Below are 21,735 nucleotides of genomic sequence, written 5' to 3'. Positions count from 1 at the left end.
ATTGAAAAGACCTATTTTTCTCTTCAAACTGGGCCCGGCATGGCCAAGCGTGTTAAGGCGGGCGACTCGTAATCTGAGGGTCTCGGGTTCGCATCCTGGTCGCGCTAAACATGCTCGCCCTTTCAGCCGTGGGCGCGTTATAATGTGACGGTCAATCCCACTATTCGTTGGTAAAAGAGTAGCCTAAGAGTTGGCGGTGGGTGGTGATGACTAGCTGCCTTCCCTCTAGTCTTACACTGCTAAATTAGGGACGGCTAGCACAGATAGCTCTCGAGTAGCTTTGTGCGAAATTCAAAAACAAACAAACCTTCTGCTGTTGGCGTATTATAAAATACGCCATACGACTATATTTTGGAGCTGATACGTGAAAGTGATTTACATTACAGTCGCAAATCTTGAAAAATTACTCACTTCTAAACATTTTTGTATAACTTTAGTTTAAATACATTTAAATCGTAATTCATAAGTTGTTTTATTCAGACCTTATGTAAATGAAAATGTGCAAATTTGCCCGTTTTTACAGATAAAATCCGTTAATTTCTAAATTTTATTATTCAAGTCACAAAAGTAAAGATTGAAGGGAATAATGGCCATTTTCTGTACTTTTACAATGTAAGCAATTAAGAAATAACACATACTATCCAGGAACAAAATCTATGTTACATTGTGTAATCTGTCACTATTATACATTACGTATTACAAAGCAGAGCCTAGCGGTTAGTGTGCAAAATTCATATTTTGCTTTTGTTCAAAGAAAATTAAAATATTGCAAGTTTTTGCTTGCCTCTTTATTTGAACTCAGTTTAATGTCGAAGACACTTATATACAACTTTGGATATTTACGATGAAATTGTTAACAGTAATATGGGAAGAAAATATTTCCGAAAAGTGCGCCATGCAAAGTATTTGACCTGAACTATTCATGTTTCAACATCGATTAATTCGACAGTTTCATAAGGTTTAAAAACTGAGTGGTATACATGTGTGGGTGAGTATTGTTGGATGAGGGGTGAAGAGTATCTATCACCCTAAAGAATGTAGAAACATTGATGTTAGACCCGGCACGGCCAGGTGGGTTAAGGCGTTCGACTCGTAATAATGAGGGTCGCAGGTTCGAATCTCCGTCACACCAAACATGCAAGCCCTTTCAGCCGTGGGGGCGTAATAAAGTTTAGGTCAATCCCACTATTCGTTGGCAGAAGAGTAGCCCAAGAGTTAACGGTCGGTGGTGATGGCTTGCTCCTTTCCCTCTAGTCTTACACTGCTAAATTAGGGACGGATAGCGCAGATAGCCCTCGGGTAGCTTTTTAAAAACAAACAAAGATTCATCTTTGTGGAGTATGGTAGCCCAATCGCAGACAATTTATTTTTTAAATCTGGAAGAACTGAATTTAGTTTTGTGAAATTCGGAAAAAAACATTTGGTTAAGTTTGTACACAAAACAAACACGAACCTGTCACTCGTAACTAGACTGCTTCTACTAACAACAAAGGAATCGCTACTGTAGGTGATCATTCCAGTTAAATATTCTTTTTAAAATCATCTTTATCAATGTAACGTAATAATTTATTTATTTTTGTTAATGTTTAACATTTCTTTTACAACTCTTATAGCATTCTAACTCGTGCAGAAAAACGAAAATCGTTGTTGTTTCTGTTTTTCAGAAAAAAACATGATCTACCAACTGGAGAGACGTTAACTTTAATCGCCTTCTTCGACAATTAGACACGCTGGCTCCTTTACGTCGTCAAATCGTTTTGTTAGCTGATGTAGGAAGTTCGTCAGTAACCTGCTAATGCTTTGAATTCGTATCTAAATAGGCTTTGTTTTTTTCTGCATATATTAAACTATTTTTGTGATGCAGAGGTGTAATGTAGAGACCGATCGTCTTTCACAAAGAGGCCGAGCACTGCCCGTGGTTTGCTAATCGAGTTGTGAATTGGAGGTTCCGCGGTTCGTATATCGTTATTTTTGAAAAAACAAACCGTGCTCTAGATTTTGAGGCTGTTGGTGCGTTATAAAAGTAACGGTTAAATCGCAGTATTCGATTAGAGTAGCCCACAGTCTATCACCTCAAAACTGTGGAAGGTTAACGTAAACAGCTCCAAAGTAGCTTTGCGCTACACACAACAAACAATCCTGAGTAGTACCACATTGATTGGCTCCAAATTCCACATAGCGAGACACATTAAAACTACATTGAATAGAAGGCGCCCATAATTAAGCAATTTTTTCTCTCTTTCCATGTTTATAACCTGGAATTTGGACTTTATATACGTGACTCAATTGATACACTGTTAACATGAGCTGTATAATTAAAGCCTAGTTAGTGATAGTATAAATTCTTTATTTTCTGATGGGCCTTAAGCTATTATTCATGTTCTGACCTGTATTTAGTAACTTGAAGAGTACAGTAGTTATCTTACCTAGTTCTTACAGTCTACACAGACTCATTCGCAGGGAGCAATTATTTTCTGGTGTGAGACTAAACAGCTGTTCATAAGTAACGTACTTGACAAGATGGAGGTTTCATTTCACATACATAGAACTTGTACAGAAGCCCGTACAGATAGCTTACAGCACAAATCAATACACTGATATTAGCCTAAACCTAGACAGTTATAATACAGAATTTAAAATGTTCGGTGAAGAAGTAAATCGAACACTGTAACCATAAATAATATAAATCAATAAGATATGACACGGACTCGATTTTCGTTATATTTTACCCTTAAATTTCTTCATAGAATGATTAAGAGTGAAAAACGAATGTGTCAAAACCTGAAAATGTTGAGACCGTTATATGTATGAAAATGGAATTCAAATTCTTAACTAGTCACCACCGTATATACACGAGGTCTAAGGATGATATTTTAAAACCAGTATGGTTCAAAGTATAGCTGTCCCTCATTTCAAACCGGGCCTGGCATGGCCAAGCGCGTTAGGCGTGCAACTCGTAATCCGAGGGTCGCGGGTTCGCGCCCGCGTCGCGCTAAACATGCTCGCCCTCCCAGCCGTGGGGGTGTATAATATGACGGTCAATCCCACTATTCGTTGGTAAAAGAGTAGCCTAAGAGTTAGCGGTGGGTGGTGATGACTAGCTGCCTTCCCTCTGGTCTTACACTGCTAAATTAGGGACGGCTAGCACAGATAGCCCTCGAGTAGCTTTGTGCGAAATTCCAAAACAAACAAACAAACAAACATTTCAAACTACTGGCAAGAAAGGAGAAATCAGTCAACTACCAGCTCCTGCTGCCACAAGGACTTATCTGATTCTTTGAAACAAATAACGAGACTGACTATTACGTTTGTTATGCAAACATAGACGAAAGCGTGGAGCGTGTTCAGCGGCATTACGTCTCAAACCTTAGGCTCTTCACTTATTTGTTTCTGATATTCACGCAAAGCTACACAGTGGTTATGTGTGCTAGTCATCCCTAGCTTTGGACTAATGAACTATAGGGAAGGCAGCAGTCAGCATTATTCAGTGTCAGTTCTTGGACTTCAATAATCAAATAGTGATATTTAACTGTTACTCTTATAAGACATCTTTGCCATCAAAAAAGGAAGGCATTTTTGTTTTAGCAACAGGTGAAAAGGTAGGATCATCGAAGACCAAGGGAAAAGGTTCACCTGCATTTCAAGATACACCAAGAGTGTATTCTGTTTTTGTTTTTTGTTTTTTTTTTTTTTAATTTCGCACAAAGCTACTCGAGAGCTATCTCTGCTAGCCGTCCCTAATTTAGTAGTGTAAGACTAGAGGGAAGGCAGCTAGTCATCACCACCCACCGCCAACTCTTGGGCTACTCTTTTACCAACGAATAGTTCGATTGACCGTCACATTATAACGCCCCCATGGCTGAAAGGACGAGCATGTTTGGCGCGACGGGGATGCGAACTCGCGACCCTCAGATTACGAGACGCACGCCTTAACCCACCTGGCCATGCCCGGGCCCTATTCTGTTAGTTCCTTAACTATTTGGTTATCATTGTGAAAATAGGATATGTTTTTCGAGTTTGTATTACATATTATTGAAAGCACAATTACAATGCATCATTTGAAGGTAATACGTTATTTTAGACAGCCAGAAATATACATTTCTATAGGGTAATATAATATTGACAGCGGTATAGATTAAATGTTTAAAATACTAATAATAATAGTTTCAAAACATATTTGAATAACGATGTTTATCTTTACGCCACGTTTGTACTGATGTCCATAATTAAACAGTATACCACTATTAATCCCATTTCTCAAGAATGTAAATCATGACAAACATCATAACTGAATTCTTCTCATCTGAACCTCTTAACCGTGATTGTGTTATAGATGAACAAGATATTAAAGTTAACACAAGTTTACCTTCTCCCGATTAGTGGCGTTTGAGCTCTTATTGAACTCGCACGTTAAGAATGTTCGAAAAGTCAAGTCATGAGTGTAGAACCAATACTTGTCTACACCTTCAAAATTTCAGATATGGGTTCTTAGTTCTGAGACTTGTAGTCTGTGCTTCAACAAAGCATGGTTCGTTATTCTGGTGAAAGTTGCTTTCAAAACATTCCAAAGGTAATTAAAACACGTGTTTTCAAAATACACACAAAAATAGTACGATGGAAAAGGTTTTACTAATAATAAACCAAGCAGTGAACGCCCTAAAACCTCAATAAACCTGATGTGTGGTACTTTAACTCAAGCTTATCAGCGAAGTAAATCACTCCATTACTCTCCCAACCTCGTATGATTAAAGTACGATTAAAAGGGCGTATCGCAGTAAAGAAATCTTTTCTGCGGCGTGGTAACAAATGAAAAGCCTGACATTGGCTCAAGAATGCAAAATTTGAAGAGCAAGATAGTGGAGAAAAGCTCTTGGAACTAAGTATGTCAAAAAGCGAAATATTTGTGTCAAAAATGAGCTGGGTGGTTTACTAGAAATAAAGGCCTAAGAATCGGAGTCTAGAACCATGAATGAAATGTAAAGAAAAGTATACCAGCTTATAGTTGTATCCCGCAGTAGTGTGAGATTTTATCAGGATAGAAATATACTTAAAAAACGCCCTGACATCAGAAGACATCTATAACCGTTTGCATTTTGTGTTCTTCTAACATTACAATGAGTGTGTTGTCACTTACGGAATGATTCTTCAGGATTGGGTCCTCCATGTCACTGAGTATTTGTGGGAACAACTTGAAAGGGAAGAGCAGAAACATCAGACAAAACCATAGAATGTATTTTTGGAATGTACTGCAAGGAATATTCTGAAAATGTTTTAATTACTTCTTTCTAGTGTAATCGATACTAATGTTTGGACCTTTTTACTTTACTCGTGTATCTTAAAACTAAAAATAAATTTAAAAAAGTGTGTTTTAAACAGGAAATGGAAATTAGTTTTCTGATTTTTTTTTTTCAAACTTGAATTTTTTAACCTTCACTGTACCTTGTATGCATGCTCAGTAAACGTGCTGGTCAAAGATTACTGGGGTTCAGATATACCTGTCACAAATTTCGAAATTGATTAGAGGAAAGGTTGCATTGCATACATTAAGGCTGTATGAACAGAATAAAGGGGACTGACTGTTACTTTTATAACTCACCAACAACTGAAAACCCACGTAGTATTCAACAGCATTTACAGACCAACGATACTTTTATATTAACAAGGAGGCCACGCCCGTCACTTTTCAATTTTAAGAAATTTAATCGTACTTGAAATTATTTAGCTAAACAAACAGCACACCGAAAATAACAATAAAGATTTTCAGCGTGTGAGCATAACTGTATTCTACTTCAGAGGAAATCCAGGTAATTACGATTATCCATTCAGACTGTTGTATTCACGGATGTTAAAGGAATTCTTTGATACTCGATTACTATCATTTATAAAACCATTCTATGAATAGCACAAAACTTCTAAAATCACACTGAATTATTACGTATTTTATTTCGCTCGACAGTTTTAAGTGCACGAAGCATTAAAGAGATCAATAGCTGTAAGAAGACAGCATTAATATTCCTCCATCGTTACGAAATTTACTGAACCGAAGTAAAAGGCTCGGTGGATTATATAAGAGAAAATAGGTCGTTACATACAGCATAACGCACTCAGTTATACTGTAACGTTCATCACGAAAAGCGCTAATGATCGCACTTGTTACACATTTCCAGAATACCATCACAATACAAAAAATTACCCGATTACACTTTTTATATTGTTGCTATAAATGAACTACTTAGTTATCTAGGTGCGTTTTACTACGATACTATAGAAATAACCACCTTGTCCGTTGTTATAATAAATTTGTTTGTTTTGAATTTCGCGCAAAGCTACACGAGGGCTATCTGCGCTAGTCGTCCCTAATTTAGCAGTGTAAGACTAAAAGAAAGGCAGCTAGTCATCACCACCTACCGCCAACTCTTGGGCTATTCTTTTACCAACGAGTCGTTGGATTGATCGTAACGTTATAACGCCTTCACCGCTGAAAGGGCGAGCATGTTTGTTGTGACGGGGATTCGAACCAGCGACTTTCAGATTGCGAGTTGAGCGCTCTAATCGCCTTGGCCATGCCGGGCTTGCTATAATAAAAAGGAGCCCTTTAGTCAGCTTTACAATTATTATTAACTCGCGTGCTTTTTTTCTTTTGTGTTTTCAATTTTTAAATTAAATTAGTTGTAACTTATAAAACAAAATTCAATAACTAACGATTATGAAAATTAATTGGAAAAAAGATGAGAGCGGAAAAATGATAAAAATATGTTCGAAACGTGACACGACTTAAAACCTTCACAAGTAGTTTATTGACGTATAACGTTTTAAGATATTAATTGTTTAAGAGAAAAATGAGGCTTAGTCATAATAACCCCAGTGATAATGATAGATCTCAAATCTCAACAGTTCAGGGTGCTTAAGGAAGTGAAACTGCAATCCGTTTTACCGAAAGAAACGAGGTAGTGTTCACTTATTAGTTTCTAAAACTTTCATAGCATAACAGAATGAAACTCTTTTTACCCTTAAGAAAAGTGTAAGCCGAAATGGACGGGTTTAACTAAAGTTGTTGTTTATTGGAGTGTAATTAATCGTTCTTTATTTTTTAGTAAACATTAACTTACTTTTTAGAATAATCATCATAAAAACAAATAAAAACACTTAATTTACTACATAACTCACAAAATAGAAACAAAGCTTTTAAATCCTGCTATTAAATTTAAAGGAGAAAACACAGCTAAGTTCAGTGTACAGCTTTATGATAGTATTGTATAAAATGACAAAATTAACAAGTAGTTTTAAAATAGTCTCATTTGTTACACACGTTGGCCTCATTTCGCGAGATGTTAGACGCTTTACTACAAAATAATTTTAAGTAAAAACCGTAAATGTAAAATGGTTTATTGAAGTAATCAACTTTAAAATATGCAATACTAGCAAATATATTAATGTTACCTAGCAAGGAACAATCTCGGAGAAATATCTGTTGAAAATAAATATACATTAGATTAAAATCACAAGAACTGTTTCTGAGTCACTTGAAAGATGTTCCTGTAGTCGTAAATTAGATTATTTACATGGTGCCTTAAAAGGTTCAACAATCAATATATCTAATACGATTTATACATGCTTTTTCCGATAGCCTTAAAAATACTCTGTGACATTTTGAAGTAAACCTAATAATTAATTTTAATTAAATATTATAAGGGGCTGAACTAATATGTATTCATGCTAGTATAAATGTAAGTGTAGATACATAGTGTTACTATGAGAGTATAACGTAACTACAGCAAAGAAGGCATTTTTGTACTAAATCCCGTACACGTTGGTTGACATATACGTTAATAACAGTTCACAAAAACTCAAAATTGTACTTTTCTAACTTAAGAATTGAACAAAACACAAAAATTCCAAAATTGTCGATGTCACTGTTTGGAACCCACAAAAAGTATCTTTGTACCACGTTTAAAACAAAGCTAAGTAACTGGCCCAAACCCTAAACCTATACGTTTATTTGACCTTTGGGCTCCATCAAATGTCCAAAAATAGACGCATCTCACTTTTTGTAAAAACAAAAAAAAAATCTATAAAAATTATCTTTTCATCGAATACCATGTAGGTCGACCAAAACCCGAAGAAGTAGTTGTCAAAAAAATCCTAAAGTTATGGTTTTTGTGGGTTTTTTTAACCCTCCTATAAGTACTAAAATAATGTTCCACAATATTTGTATGTAAATGCATGGGGGTAGGTAAACAGAAAAGTATCTTTGTATTGAATTATTCCATGCAAGTAATATTCCAAAAACACACCTAATTATACTTTTTGTAAGTTTCCTTTCCCTTAAAAGACTCAAAATGGGTAAATCCAACGTTTTTTTTTTCCAACGTGTTGAGTGCATGAAAATTTTAATTTGTACCAATTCTAAGCTTGATTGCTATAAATATAACCGTACAAAATAGCCTGAACTATACATTTTTGGCTTGTAGAAAACGACTTATAGCCCCATAAAATTCCTGAAAAGGTCTAACTAAAAAATAAATAAAAATAAAAAGCCTTATGGACTTACTGAAAAAAGGTATAAGCTTACCAAGTTTAACATCAACGCCGAGAAATGAAAAAGTGTGTTTTCTTATAGCAAAGCCATATCGGGCTATCTGCTGAGTTCACCGAAGGGAATCGAACTCCTGATTTTAGCGTTATAACTTCATAGACTTATCGCTCTACCAGCGGGGGTTTCTTTGTTTTTGAATTTCGCGCAAAGTTATACGAAGGCTATCTGCGCTAGTCGTCCCTAACTTAGCAGTGTAAGACTAGAGGGAAGGCAGCTAGTCATCACCACCCACCGCCAACTCTTGGGCTGTTCTTTTACCAACGAATCGTTGGATTGACCGTAACATTATAACGCCTCCACGGCTGAAAGGGCGAGCATGTTTGCGGTGACGGGGATTCGAACCCGCGACCCTCAGATTACGAGTCGAGTGCCTTAACCATCTGGCCATGCCGGAACGAACCCGTGGTTAACAAGAAAAGGATGAATGGCAGTTGATTGAATAAGTGTTTTGGAAGAAAAAAAACAATAGAAAAACAGTATGTTTGTGGAGAATTAATTATGGATATGTAACATAATTATAGTCAACTAACTATAAACATATAAATGTACCTATATGTACTTTTGTAAACAGAGGTACACTGTGTAACTGAAACTAAATAATACAGCTGCGACCATGTAACATAACTACAGTTATATAACTTAACTATAACCACCCAGGGTATTCATATTTAAAATTAAAGTCACATATATTTTTACCCTAAAAGTTGTAAAATAAATAGCGCGTGTAACAAAATTTTGTACAAACGTAATGAAAACGAGTAACGAAAACGGTAACATCGCTACAAAATCTGTCAAAATAAGCTGTTGTTCAAAACAAACTAGCAACATCAATAACCTGCAATTCAATTTACAGTGTATTAGCTTCCTAATTCGCAACAACCTGTAGAGAATAAGCAAATCAACAACAATGAACTAGCCCGTAACTAGATTTACTTTTGAGAATGACATGACGATACATAAGCGGTTTACGTTATTATATATTTGTTACTAAAGCAAAACCACGTTAAATTCAGTGTATAAATGGATTCATGTAACAATGTAAACATTTGTAAAGACAAAGAAAAGCGATAGCTTAATGCCTTTTACTTCAACGGTGTTTTGAACAATAGGATTTACAAAGGTTTTGTATTACTAGCACGTGGCGCACATGTTCGCCATTGTCTAACCTACATACATTTAAAAGCTACTGTGTGTGTAACGAAACGTCACGCTTGATTTCTTGAAATAGGAATCATCAAAGCTAAAATGCATTTATCCAGATAGAATATATTTTATCATTGTTTGCCTTTTGCAATTTTAGTGATGCGAGTGCAAGGGGGCCGTGAAACATTATAAGTGTAGTGAGTGTTGGTATAGTAAGCCTAAAAATATAATGTGGGATTACTTAGTCTAGAGACAAATACATAAAATTTATCATGAAAGGAAAAAATATTGATTAAATTTTAAATTTAAATCGTTTCTTAATTTAGCTATTTTCTGTTATATCACCATTGTTTTAATTAAAAATAAAACCTCTTTAATCAACGGATACTCTCAATTGAAGAATAAACAAATACTCTTTTGCAGTTTTTATACTCTCAGTGCAACATGACAAAAAAGTCACTTTTGGAATTTAGTGTCAAATTGCATCGTTTTTTCTATATATTAGAAGCTATTACTCTAATTGATTTTTACCAATAATCATTCTATGAATACTTCACGTTTTCATTTCATGAAACATTTTACTTTTGATTAGCTCACAAAGGAATTTACTGGTGTTTGGCTGTCTTGACTGTACTTTTATAACCCTTAGTTAATCAAGTTGGATTTCGCAAAATTTGTTTATTTTGATTAGTTAGGGAAATGTGAGACTAAGTTATACAAATATGGATACAGAAAACGCTCAGCAATTAAAATAAAGACCTTAACGTAACAAATGTATTTATTGGTTTCACTGTTTTTAAGCCCAAAGCTACATAATGGACTACGTGTATTATGCTCATCACAGGTATAAAAACTCACTATTCAGCGTCGTAAGCCTATGGAATTACCGCTGAGTCACTGTAGATCAAATTTTTATTTTTCTTTGTTTTAGCACAAAGGCACAAAATCGGCTGTGCCTTCTTGACACCGTGTGGAATTGAGCTCCAGATTTTAGCGTTGTAAGTACGTAAACTTACTGCTAACTAATCTGGAAACAAGGGAAATGGATCGAGGGAAAGTGAAAGTCATTATTGTGCATTAGCAGCTACTTGTATTTAGAGTTATGATTTTGCACAGAAGCGTTGCTGGATGCTAAAAAGATTTGAATCTCGTACCAATAGGATCGGAAATTTTTGGCGTTTCACTATGACATCGATCATAGTGTTCTCTTGTGATTTTTGAAGACATCAACTTCAGATTCGGGGCACGATTTCTGTATGTCAATGCGCAGCAATGACTCTGATCTTACAGGTATTTTCTTAACATGTAAAACAATGGACAGTGCGTTATGTTAACGCAAAGCTACACACAAAATTATCCTCGTTCTGTCTATGGTGGGAAGTTGAGCTTCAAACTGTAGGGTTTCAGGTCCCTAGAATTACCACTGACCTGTGGAGAACTAGTCGATTGTTAAGTTCAAGATAACTTCGGTATCTCTTTTTTTTTTTTTTTTTTTTGCAAAAGAAGCGAAAACTATGAAACCAACAATTTCGTAATCGCAATAAACAACGTGATAAAAGCTACAAAACCACTTATGTTTTAAACATTAGTAATAATCAGTTTACAGATAGTCTGTTTTACTAACCTAACAATATTTCGGACTACTTTTCTTTCTTTCATTTTAAATCACGATCAAAGATTGGCATGACATTTGTTCACATGATTGTGGAAGGTGTCTCGTTAGATTGAAGTGCAATCGTCAAGGTTTGTTAAGTACATAGCTACACAATGGGCTATCTCTTTTATGCCCACCACTTGGAGTTTTGCGTTGCAATTTCCCAGACTTACTGGGGAATCAATTCGTCAAGGAGAAGCAGTTACATTGTCAAACTTTTGGTAGCATTAACTGTAGTGATTGTGATGTCCAGACTTATTTCGATAGTTCTCAGTAAAACTGGATTTGATTATTATGGTGGGGGGCAGACAGGAGAGATTATTGAAGCCATGGTTAGAACTGTTGCAACTAATTACGAACGAGTACAGTATATTGGAGCATTGTCGTCTTGGTAGAGCCTTTATTAATCAAGGTTGTTATGAAGCCTTTTGGGAAAGAAATTGGGTATGATTAGGAGAAATATTCTGATACTTATCCATATGTTTTTCTAAAGACGGCTGGTATGGGTATTAAAACTTTAATTGTTGGGAAAAGAAATGGGGTATGATTAGGAGAAATGTTCTGATACTTATCCATATGTTTTTCTAAAGACGGCTGGTATGGGTATTAAAACTTTAATTGTTGGGAAAAGAAATGGGGTATGATTAGGAGAAATGTTCTGATACTTATCCATATGTTTTTCTAAAGACGGTTGGTATGGGTATTAAAACTTTAATTGAAATAAAGTACAGTACAATATTTTGATCTTTTCAGGACATCTTCAGGTTAACAAAGAGGGTTCACAACTGACTGATGCTGTAAAGATGTTTTAGGAACGAGTGTGTGAACGGGTACGAGACTGTAGGGTGAGTTGCAGTTAGATGTTAAATTATTAATTAATTAATGCAGGTATAAAAGTTTTCATACCCATACCAGAAGCCTTTAGAATTATCCGTCCAGCTAAGCTGACAAGTTCTGGTATTGAACGATAGAATCTCCTGGGCAACGACTTTTGGGAGATCAAAAGAGTGATATGAAACGTAATTTTTGCTTAGTTCTGATTTTAAATCCATAATGGACAAACTACAGAAGGTAAAATTAATACAAAATGCATTAGCAACCTAATATGATTTCTAACGCAAATATCAAGCATATTGGTTTCCAATGTTTGGTTCAGGCATGCAACCTGCAACATTAAAATCAATAATCCGTATATTTCTTGTTACTTGTTTCTCTCTAACAGTATCAGAAAACCACTTTGAATTACAATTCCTGGATAAGGAAGTTTCCAAAAATATTAAATATATTCTTATCCTAAAATACCAAACAACTATCCTTTAACTAATACAGCTATTGAACAAACCACACAAGTGATATATTTGAATAGTTAATTTCGAAGTCACTGTACAAGTGAAAATATTTTATATTTCTGAAGGCGTTTAGCATTTTTCTTATAGTAAAGTCACATATGGATATCTTCTGTGCCCACCAAAAGGAATCGAACCCCTGATTTTGGCAGTGTAAATCTGAAGACTTACCGCTGTTCCAGCGAGGAACATAGTAGATACTTCTGAAACATTTGTAGAAACATTCCCAATACAGATTTTCTTTAAACCAAACATCACATCATTACCGAACTTCTACAGGTAAGACAAATCCTGGGGCAGAGGTTTTTTCAAGTTGAATGATACATGCTGAACTCATGTGGTGTGAACGGCCATGTGAGAATTTCTTTTTAAAGTATAAACAATCCCTAATTTTAAACTACTGGTCAGACGGAAGACAACCACTCGGTACTTGTTGCCACAAGGACCTTGCCAAGATTTGAATCAACTAATAGTTTTAACTGTCACTCTTTTAACACAATCATAACTTAAAGAGCCCATCGAGTTGTGAGTACCTGTCAATCCAATCCTCACACCATTATTACTATTATTAGCAGACACCTAGATATAAAATAAATAAATACTTAGTTTATATATACATTATTTGGTATAAATAAAACTGTTGTACCTTTGGGACTGTTTCGAAAATAATCTTACCAAGACCCGTACGTCGGTGCAACTGAAATGGTCGTTGTTATAATCGAGTGTTTTTTTTGTTTTATTTATTTGTTTCAACAATAAACTCACAATAACCGCTATTTCGAAAAGCAAAAAGGTTCTTGAATGAATGAAGGCTTAATACATTTTCGGGTGAAAAAGGCTAAGGTACTGATGTATATAATGTTTTAAAGCTATAAATGAATAACAGTTTTGTATACCGAGAAAAAAAGAGTAGCTGATAGTAATTTATACTAAAATTGCTGGTAACTTGTTTACAAAATCAAGTTCTCCTGTTGCCACTCGAAATCTTGGACATACAGAACTTGAAAATTTTAAAATATTTATCCCTCGCCTTAACACACACACACACACGACTTTGAAGGACTTTTTTTTAATATTTTTTATTAACTTTTGCAGAACATGAAATATTTAATATTAACTTATTTTATGTTTTGGAAACAGATACAAAATAATTAGGTCATTTAAAGCTAGTTTGTTTATTTATAAACGTAAATAAAATTCACTATGTTTTAGGGGAGACGATAAGTGATGGAAATCAAATAATAAACATTAGTGTTGTGAATAATTTTGATGGCTAAACTAAAACACTACCTCATTTTGTGATCATCGTGTATGTAATACGAGTCGAGCAGGTTATATTAAAATTAATTTGGAGCCACATCACGTCATGTTGAAATATCAACCATGTTATATCTGACGACAGTACATCTTCACAATAATCTTGCAACTTAGTTTCCATTACTAAAGGCTTAACGATAGAGTCGTTGCGTTCAAAGCACATCACTTATTTCTGTTTGTTTTCAATAAACCACCTAGAATACGAGAACAACAGCTTCACAGTGTAAGTTTCTACACTTCCATTGTATAGAAATTCAGTCTTTGCGCAAAGTGACTTGGTTAGATCTTATGGAATAGCAGGAATACTTTATTAATTCTTCAAATGCTTGAAATATGCAACAGTTTAGTTGGAGGTATGACTACAAGCCTTATCTTGGTGAACTTATACCTTGTTGCTATCGTTACGGTAATAAACGCGGTATTTTTGTGTTCTACAAAAAGTCTAGAATATTGGTCTAGTAGTACACAAAGTTCATCTTTACATCTACGTCCACTCTTCTGGTCCCTAACTTACAACTGGCGCAGTTTCTAGTAATTCTAAATAATTTATTTGAATAAGGATACCAGTTTTGGAAAACGTTTCATCCGTTTACTGATATAAAATGACTCGAAACTTGTTAAGAGTTATCAAATAACATGTACAGGGTGGCCCGTAAGTCCCTACCCATCCATATGTTATTATGTTATATCCAATTATGATGATGATGAGTTGAAGGCAGCTGTTACCACGGCATTTGGAACAATAACCCCTGCTATGTTAAGGAAAATGTCTCACAGAACATGGCATCGCATAATATTATGCAGCGAGAATGAGGGACAGCACACAGATACACTGGATACATGAGATATAGGGATGGGTAGGGACTTACTGGCCGCCCTGTACATTACGCTTAGATTCATCACGTATGTACAGGTTGCTCCCACGGCACAGGCAGAAGAGAAATAACTTCAGAAAACTACAGTATATAGCTGGGAAAAATAGTAATACGTGACGAAACTAAACGAAGCATTCAATAAAATATCCTTCTTTATGATGTTGCGCACTATTTCTGAGACACGTGAACAGCTATTGCCACTAATATTTACGTTCATGAATGTCCTGTTATAAGATGATGCATTTGCTTACTACGCCTAAGGTTCGACTTCCTTCTGGTCTCTTTCTGTTTGATCCTGGTGCTCCAAGTTGGTTCACATTCCTTTCTTTATCCAATGTCATTAATTACAAGGGATATGGGTATTTATTTTTGAAATTCCAAATCCCCGATCTGAGTGTATTTAATATTCATATCCTACCTAAAAGCGATCAAATTTTGGTTGCATCATACTATTCGAGGTCGCCAAATAAAGTCCAAATCTAATTTGATAGATTCCGTTGCACAGAGAGTTTCCGTTGGTTATAACTGTAACGATACTCGCCGAATTTTGTATTAAAAATTGTTTTAATGTAATATACTCAACTCTAATGGGAACAAGTTCAAACTTAGTATTTCAAAGATCTTTTTTTCAACGATCAGTCAGTAGTGACGCATTCACATATATCAGTTAACAGGGAAAGGACGCATTTTGATTTAAATGAAATACATTATAGTGGACTTCATCAAGTGAATCGAAATGAAAGTTGATATATGTAAGTGTAGTTGATTTGACAAATGATAACCAGATTATGTTGCTACTTTCTAGTTAACTAGTTGTTTGGAATATTCGAGCAAAATTTTGCAAATATTATCTATGCTAGCCTGTCTAATTTTGAAATGAAGACTAAAGAAAAAGTGCCTCGTCAGAATGAACCACACCTAACTCTTAAGTTATTATAATCGAATGCTGGAATCTGAAAGTTTTTTTTACTACGCACTGATGCCGCAAACTGGACTACGATATTGTTTGATTTTCATAGTAAGGGGACGCGAATCACTGGTTGCTGCCCAACCCTCATATTTACTTATTTTTTTCGTAATAAAAAAGTTAACGAAAAATAGATACAATCATCATTTATCTAAATCTTGCTTGTCCCCTACGACAGAAAATGCAGTTGTAATAAGACAAGTAACATTTTTAATGTTTTAATAACAATTGTAATAAATTAAGATAGAACACAGTTAAATCAGAATTTGTTAGCAATAGTTACCTAGTAATGTACATTAATTACTAAAAGTTAATTTGAAAGGTGATATTGAAGTTGGAAGAATTGAAATTGTGATAGATCATTAACATCATATGGTATACAGCACGTGCACTTCAAGAAATATAACAGATATCTAGTTATATTAAATTTCATGTTATATAGTATCATTAACAACAGTGTATCTGACCATAATCCCAATCAAAAAGACGTTATGACTCTTTGCACTTTCATGAAAACAATTCGCAAATCTAGTTTTGCATTATTAAGAAAGGCTTACATATCCTACCTTCTAATCAGGATGTGATCTATTTTCCCATTTTACATTGTTGCTCGAGGGTGTCAATGAAAATAAAGTTATCGGTTACTACGAGCACTATAAAACACTCACGGGTTGTAGCTACACGTTTAAAGGTGTTTGAGATTAAAGCTTTAACAGAACACACTACGCCCAGTGAACTTCTGTGACAATCTGGATGTCTCGTGCCAGTTACTCGCGACCGAGTCGTACTTTTCACGTTGTTTTACCCGTGATTCCTCGCGGGAAACGTCGATGAAATAAATCAACCGAATATACAAAATGTCATCAGTCATCAGCGGCAGGCCGACTTTACCACAGCAATCAACTTATAATGAAAGTGTGTATATAAATCCGAGTGGAACCGATTGAGAACTGGCGTGCGAAAATAGGTTTCCTTCTGGCATGTGAACAATATGTTTAGAATACATTTTTGACCGGTTCTAATACTATTAATTTTACATAATGAAATATTATGACTCCACACTGATCATGTAGAAGAAGAAAAAAGGTTCAAATTACCTTCTTTAATTGAAATTCGCGATTACTCTGCATACGACTTTACCATTATTCTATGGCTGTGTATGTACTAAAAATAAATGTCATACCCTGAAACATGAGATTTTCATATAAAAAAGTAAAATAAAATCCATCAAATCATTTTTGACAGATCCACGAACAGCAGGTTGATTTATCAGAAAATATCCTTTGTCATTTTCAACGTTTCACGAAACGATTTTGGTTCTTCCAGAAAACATCCTTTTGCCATTTCCCACTTCCAATCAATTATTTTGGTTTTCCTAGCAAACATCCTTTGTCATTTCCAATTTCCAAACAAATTATTTTGGTTCTACCAGAAAATACCCTTTGCCATTTCCAACTTCTAATCAAATGATTTTCATTCTACCGGAATTAAGCATTTATCGTTTCCCATATCTTACCAAATGATTTTGGTTCTACTAGGAAACTTTTTGTCATTTCTCATCAAACATCATTAAATTATAAAATATATTTTGATAACCAAAGCGGCAGTAAAGGCCCACATAATTTAATTTCATCCATATAACAAATAAATAACCCAAGATTTTTAAATTTAATATAAATATCATATTCTGTTCTGATGATACAATTGTTCTTATGATGCAAACTTTACCATTTTTCGTAATTGTATTTTGCGTTTTATGGCAAAGCTATAGATGCTTTCTTCCACCATTCTTAATTTTGTAATACTGACCAGAGGGAACGAAGCCACTCAAACAGCATCCGGAAACTTAACATTCAGACTAAGGGCTTGACCTTCACTGTGATAAGTATCCATTAATATATTTCTTTACAACCAGCTCACCAACTCCGAAGTCTAGAGATCTACTTGTACAGGGCTAACTCGTGCCCTCTGTGTTTTCATTTATTGTTACTATAAGCGATATCCTCCCATTAGACTTGCCAGAAGTCTGTAAGTCTATAATATTAAAGACCCCGACTGAGGTATCCGTGATGGGCACATTACAAATATTCCATTACATAGCTTTATTTTGAACAAGAAAAGGAAGAAACTACTGTAAGTAATTCAGATGTGTTAGGCTAATGAAAGCACTGAATTTTAAACTAATCTTCAAATACTGCTTATAGTTGAAAACTTGTCATTCTAATCTTCAACACATCTCCGAAGAATATTAATATTCATTTACATAGCTTTATTCTGAACAAGAAAAGGAAGAAACTACTGTAAGTAATTCAGATGTGTTAGGCTAATGAAAGCACTGAATTTTAAACTAATCTTCAAATACTACTTATAGTTGAAAACTTGTCATTCTAATCTTCAACACATCTCCGAAGAATATAAATATTCATTTACATAGCTTTATTCTGAACAAGAAAAGGAAGAAACTACTGTAAGTAATTCAGATGTGTTAGGCTAATGAAAGCACTGAATTTCAAACTAATCTTCAAATACTACTTATAGTTGAAAACTTGTCATTCTAATCTTCAACACATCTCCGAAGAATATTAATATTCATTTACATAGCTTTATTCTGAACAAGAAAGGAAGAAACTACTGTAAGTAATTCAGATGTGTTAGGCTAATGAAAGCACTGAATTTTAAACTAATCTTCAAATACTACTTATAGTTGAAAACTTGTCATTCTAATCTTCAACACATCTCCGAAGAATATTAATATTCATTTACATAGCTTTATTCTGAACAAGAAAAGGAAGAAACTACTGTAAGTAATTCAGATGTGTTAGGCTAATGAAAGCACTGAATTTTAAACTAATCTTCAAATACTACTTAGAGTTGAAAACTTGTCATTCTAATCTTCAACACATCTCCGAAGAATATTAATATTCATTTACTGAGCCTACAAGCTTAGTGTGTCGGTTTTCACACCAGAGGGAAAAATACATCTTCCCGACAGAAACCTTATCTGTTCTATAGAACGATAAATAACAACTAAGATGGCATGTCGCTTATTGAGAGTTACCAGTTTTTACGACACAGGTGTTAGAATCCACATTACTTTTAGTATTTTAGTAACACTATGTGCGAAATATCCTTTGCCGACAACTTGTTGTTCATCTTTTTACAAAAAACAAAACCGACGGATTGAAGCAGAATGCAGTGTTAAAAACAAGTCTAATGTTAATACGTTATGACAAATGTAATTAACTATTTGTTAGATTCATGCCGACGGACGATTGTGATGATTTGATGTTTCAAATGGAGGCGAGCTATTCGCTTATAATGTAGGACAGTTTGGTAGATCAGGTCAACAGTTGGCGTTTTTCATTGCTTGAATATAAGTTTATATTTTTAGCGCCCTATAAAATTTCTTCGCCTCTTTTTTAATATTTTTGTAAAATAAATATTACTAATGCATTTTTTTGACTCACAAAGGATTGTTTCAGAAGTTAAAGTTGGTTTACAACTGCTGATGTTTAATAAGTTAATGTTATTTTGCAAGAAATCTTACAAACAGAACACAAAACAACGAGAAAAGTTTTATAACCATCACGTGTTAATATAGATATCAAAAAGGCAGTAGATATTATTTTCATATTATGATACATAGTTATATAGCAGATTATGAATACGTGGTTTTGGTTGGGTGTACATTTTAAATTCACTAGTACACTAATATTATTCACCACGATGTTCAAGAGAAAACTGTAAATAGTTAAACACCTTAGAAACTCTGTTGGGGGAGGGTGAATGGACATGAAAAAATGTAACAAACAAAACTAACATGTGCTTTCACAAATGTAGAATTTTGTCTAACAAAGACAAACTTGTGTTACCATGAACTATCGTTACAGGTATCCAAACTAGATTTTTAGCACTGTAAGCCAACAGGTTTTAACGTATGAAATTTAATGCTAACTTAATATGAAACTCAATAGTAATTATATTTATGAACAGAAGTCACTTTACTAAAGTGAAACTAATTAATCTGAAAATGAGAAGTTAGCAATAAGAATATTTTTCAGCAGAGAGCACAATAAGTTATATTGGCAGTTTGCATACACCAGATGGCAGCACCTCGAATTTGAAGAGTTCAAACCAGCTCATTTGTTCAAACTATATATACCTTATCTAATGGCTACCAGCATAAAACTTAGACAAAAATAGTTATCATCATATGGACAGTGTTTCACACACAAACCTTTCTTATCTCTTGTTCAGAAATTGCGAAGAGTTTGACCATTGTCGTTGAACTAAGTTGTTTCGAAGAGGAGCCGTGAAGCATTTAATGAACAGGAACCCAAGATAATTTAAGAAGATTAACCTAACATACGATATAATAGTTCAAACATATGCAGTAGCCTTTGGAACTTTATAATACTCAAAGGATGATGGGATCTGAGCTCGTATCGATAAACTAGTCACGATCTGTCGATAGAGTACACAATCAGTTTGAAATATTTCTGCTTGATTTTTCCGGGTAGTTAAGCAGTCTCTTAGGTACGGTGGGAAGTAGATTGGTAGTCCGCCAATAGCACTATTTCCAATTCGCACACGGTGAATAAAAAGGCACTGATTGTGTTCATCACTGTCACCCCAAGGCCACACCAGTTCTCACTACGTCGTACATTAGGTAAACAGCTAGCCAACGGAGACATTTGAGCATGAGTTAGCCTCTTGTGGTAGATAAACATCTTACGTAAGACTTACTGATGATTGGCCTACTGAGAAGTTGAAAAAGGGAAAGGCGTACAGCAACAATTGATAGATTCAGACAGGTAACTTGCCTGCAGAGTGTAGACAGTTGTTACAAGCGACTTTTTACAAAATTCCTGGTTTATTCTATTTTTATATATTTTAATTCTGTAAAGAAATTTCTTATATATGATAACCCTCTCCAACTAAAAATCGTTCCATATGTGCATTATCGCAAACTGCGGTAGTAGTTCATAATATGGATCGTCCATTTATTGTTCCACTAGCCAACAGCAAAAATAATTGAGCATTGTAATAAAACATAGCACTATTACTAAAAGCATCATTGCACATTGTGTAGAGTAGTTTTAAAGCTTATTTGGTTATCTAGAAAATAACGTCATGATATACAATAACACCCAATTGTTTTAACATAGTCTGTCGCTTTTCTAGAGCCTCATAATCTATACATGCAGACTGTGAATGTAATTAATGTTTATATAACAGGCAAGACGCATGTACTATAGCGGTTATTAACTTGTTGAAACTGTATTGATCCCTATACCTTGGCAGGTGTTTCGATTTTACCTTAAGCTCAAGCATAGTCCAAGGTCACATATAGGTATATTTCTATTCACCCCACTCAAGATCTAAGGATAAGTTGATTAGCTAATGATACCAACAACACTTTATATGCGAATATTACTTGCGTCGTTTATTTAAATGTATATTTCTTGTCCTTTCTTATACGACGCTGATGACAGGATCACAATCATCTACCTCTGCGTGATCGACTTCGGCCATTTTTCACAAACACATATAAAATTATACAGGGTGTTCGGAAAGTCACTGTGCAGTTTTGTAAATCATACTTTATTCAGTCTATTTCAAGCCAGCAACTGACAGCGGTGTTTAGAAACAAAATAAGAAGGATCCAGGCCTGTATTGATGCCAACGGGGGTCACCTTCAACATTGTTTATAATTATCATTCATATTTACCTCCTGTATCCTATATTGAAACATGTCTGTTAATAAATATACAAGTGCACAGCGACTTTCCGAACAAACTGTACAAACGTTTAGGTTGTCTTCCCCAACAGAAATA

At 34.7% G+C, this 21,735-nt stretch overlaps 1 protein-coding gene across 2 annotated transcripts in view; it reads right to left on the bottom strand.

Moving 5' to 3' along the window:
• The window catches only part of LOC143246419 (putative polypeptide N-acetylgalactosaminyltransferase 9), a 130,566-nt gene extending 110,029 nt beyond the window's left edge, over positions 1–20,537 (bottom strand). Inside the window, exon 1 of one of the 2 annotated variants that reach the window (XM_076493095.1) lies at positions 20,136–20,537. The gene's annotated coding sequence lies outside the window, so the exon portion shown is untranslated. Of the gene's footprint in view, positions 1–16,464; positions 16,643–20,135 lie in introns of those variants that run through there. The other variant, XM_076493093.1, reaches the window with a different exon arrangement.
• Between the last annotated feature and the right edge of the window lie 1,198 nt (positions 20,538–21,735).

The sequence above is a fragment of the Tachypleus tridentatus genome, chromosome 3 (genome assembly GCF_004210375.1).
Source record: "Tachypleus tridentatus isolate NWPU-2018 chromosome 3, ASM421037v1, whole genome shotgun sequence".
Lineage (NCBI taxonomy): Eukaryota > Metazoa > Arthropoda > Merostomata > Xiphosura > Limulidae > Tachypleus > Tachypleus tridentatus.
Note: the sequence above shows the minus strand (reverse complement) of the source record. Positions and strands in the feature narration are given on the sequence as shown.